Below are 3,665 nucleotides of genomic sequence, written 5' to 3' on the forward strand. Positions count from 1 at the left end.
CAGGCCCATTTGAAGTTCAACAGCCAAGTGTTGACGTTAATGGGAAACTAAAATGTTCTTAAGACTTCGATTCAAGGAGTTTAGACATGTCGAATTGCAGGTAAAATATTTTAGCAAAGCAATTAAGCAGGTCACGCTGAAAAATACTTTTAGCAAATACCTATCACTTCAAACTTGTATAAAGACACATTTTCAAATAATATTAACTGGGTATAAATAAAGTAAATAACATGGATTATTTTTTGGAATATAAAGTATGTTATTTGGCAGTATGTTTACTATTTTAAACTGCTAATTAAAAAAGATTGCAAAACTGCTGTCTAGTATCGCTATGGATGATTAAATTAAAATCGCGCCAATAAATGAATTGAACGTCTGCTAAATAAAAACCCAAAAAAAAGTATCTCAAGGTGCGCTCTGCCATCCGAAGACTGTGAGAATCAATAAGCGATCCGCCGAGCTGCCGATCCCAACTCGATGCAGGAATTCACTCTTTTTTCCGCAACGAAATGAAAAATGTGTGCTAAGCCAATGACCGACAGAAGCGGTACGCCAGCAGCAACAACTACAACAACAACTACAACCACTGAGCCAACAAACAACCGAACAACAACAACAGAAACAAGAACAACAACGGTGCAAGCAGAGCGCACACAAAGGCAGAGCTAACTGTTAACACGAATACGTGTGTACGGCATATTCGCAAATCGCGACGAGGCGAAAGAGACTGAAGATTGAGGAAGAAAGAGGTGGCAAGAATCGTGAATCGGCCAAAACACCACAACCCCCCTCCTCCTCCTCCTCCTTGGCCCCCTCGCAGCGACTTCAAGTGTTTGTGTCAATCTCAGCGGCCTACGTCGCTGCCAACGCCTCTGCCGCAGCGGCACTTTATGCTTATGATTACTCCACCAACACTCGAAGCGGCGGGAAAAAAATGTCTAGAAAAACCGCACAGCAGTTGGGGAAACGTTCTACATTTTACTTAATACCAATTAAATGCGATTTGGCAGGCCAACGGTAAACGGTAATGCGTGGTAAGAGTGTTTGCGACATTTATTTAGCAAAGAACGATTTTACTTTGAAATATTCTGTAATAAGATAGAAAATGGATTATAGAATTAATAGCTTCTAAAATCAAAGAGACTTTCAGAAGTATTTTGCTAGCACATGAAACATGTATGCATGTGAAATATAAAATCAAGATAAGAGTCTTTGTCCTGCGGCAAATCAAGTTAATTTCTAACCTGGCCAATATCCTGTTTGCTGTTTCAAATTCGTCCACATAGCCGAGCCACAAAACGTTTGAAAATTACTCATATCCCATTGACTGAGGATCCTCATCTGTTTACCGATCGCATTGTTGGCCATTGTAGTCGTAGGGTACAATTTGCTCTGCATTGTCTGGCCATTGAGTCTTTGTATCTTTGTATCTTTCCATCTCCTCGGTGTTGTTTACTGACCAATTCCATTCGGCCAAGTTTATAAAGTGTAACAATGAACTCTTAAGCTGTTGTCGCTCTTGTTTTCGGTTTTGTGGACTAATGCTGATTGATGATCGAACACATGCGAAATCGGATGTACTGATAGCAAAGCATATGTGTTTGTTTTTATTTTTTATTTTGGATTTTGCGTGACAAGGTACTTGCATAATTATGAACCGTTAGATCGGTGCTTAATAGCGCGGCTGTATCCTGTAAAAGGAGCGCTCCCACGATCCAGGACTCCAGGACTGCAGGACTCCCGAGCGTAATTGCCACGGCATCAGCGTGCAGTAACTGTAAACATGCAACAAAAGGATTTCCTCTATTCCAACCACCGGCAACAGCAGTGGCATCCACGATGGGATCATCGGGATCATCATCATCATCACACCTGACGAAATCAAAAGCGTTCACAGTTATAAGGACGAGATCCCATGATGATAATCAGTGAATCAGTCCCAGCATCTGTCGAGGTTTTTCATTTCGATGTGTTTTTTCACCGCTTTCTGGGGTTGGGAACAATACTCGAGTGGGAAAATTTCCCATTCCGCGCGAAAATTCTCGAGTTTTTTATGGGCTTCCCTGTCTTCTTCGTTTTTTAAGGGTTCCTCCCTTTGATGTGCTTGTGTGTTCCAGTACCCAATAATTATGTAATTTAAGATTCGGGATAATAGAGGAAAATACGAAAGGCGCATAAGGAAGTGCCAGTCCTGGATGTGTGTGCTCATTTCATTGAGAGATCACTTCGATTGCCATTTGAACGGAAACGATGACCTGGAAAAGCGCAGGACACGGAAAAGGATGTGCTGACCCAGTTAGTTGGGAAACGGAACTACTGATCCACTTCTCTGCGAATTGGGACATCACCTAAAACTACAAATTTCCTTGTGCTTTATTTCATTTCCTTTGCTGAATATCCTTAAGTGCGGAAAATGTGTTTATGGTCCTGTCAAAAATGAAGAATTTCCGATAAAGAACACATTTTTTATGCCGGCCTCATAAATTTGATGGATGGCTGACTGAAGCGGCGAAGGGACAATTTCCACGGATCGCAGTTTGCCACAAATGATGCAACATCTCGTCACGCCGTCTCAGGTAACACAATCCTGACCAGTCCCAAAACACACACAAAAACTCTGACCCATTGTCCAAAAGGAGCGAGACAGACACGCGCAAATTTGACAGGGATAAACAACGCATAAAGAACACAGTTCAAGGACTCCGACTTGCCATTACTTTCTCCTCTTCGCTGTTTTCATTTTTTTAAGAAGGTTGCGGTCATAATTTTTGCCAAACTCAGGTAACAAACGCAGAGAACAGCTCAAAATATTAGCCAACATTTAAGGGTCGCCTTTGTGAGGAAAATGGTCTCAAATTTACCGAAAATATGCGTATGTAATCTTCAAAAATAAACAAGATTATATTGGCTAATTGTGTGCGGCTTTCTGGCATCTGGAATTTTGCATCATGTATTTTAAAAATGATGAATAACCATATTTCGTGACGCTGGCTGGCTTACTCATCCTGGGAATCGAAATGCAGTAAGTTGTCAAAAGGCAACTCCCACTCCCTCATTTTTGTGCCGAGTTCCGCTTGCGTATTGCTAATTTAAAAACGAATTCAAATCCAATTGAAGCACAAAAGAAAGCAACACCGGGAGCAATGCGCAGCTCAGAACTTCGGACACACAACACCTTTGAGTTTTATACCCGTTTGAACACACCTTCCCGGGCCCCAAAAATCGCAGGTGGGCGGTAGCAGGTGTGTGGCGGGGGTTGGGGGAAATATGTGGGCTTTGTTCGAAGCATTTTGCGAGCACCAACTCAACTGTTTGCCCAACTCATTCGACATAATTTAACAAATGCGAAAATAAACAATTTGTAGCCCCATTGCTGCGGGCTTTTGGCTGACGATCGTCGCTTTTCTTCATCCCGAAATTGTTTTCGCTATCAGTGACTGCCTACATAAAGACTGAATCAGTTACATTGAAATTACAGTGCTGCTTTTAATGATATCCAAGTAATGGATCCTTCATACATTTCTCATAAATCCATTTCTTTTATCCCCCTCCTAACTGCATCCAAAATTGAATCTTCCTTGCCAAAAACCTCTTCCTTGTATCCCAATCTTGTAAGGTCCCATCGTTTCACATCGTTTCTGCTACCGTGCATGTAAAATTGGGGA

The sequence above is a fragment of the Drosophila teissieri genome, chromosome 3L (assembly GCF_016746235.2).
Source record: "Drosophila teissieri strain GT53w chromosome 3L, Prin_Dtei_1.1, whole genome shotgun sequence".
Lineage (NCBI taxonomy): Eukaryota > Metazoa > Arthropoda > Insecta > Diptera > Drosophilidae > Drosophila > Drosophila teissieri.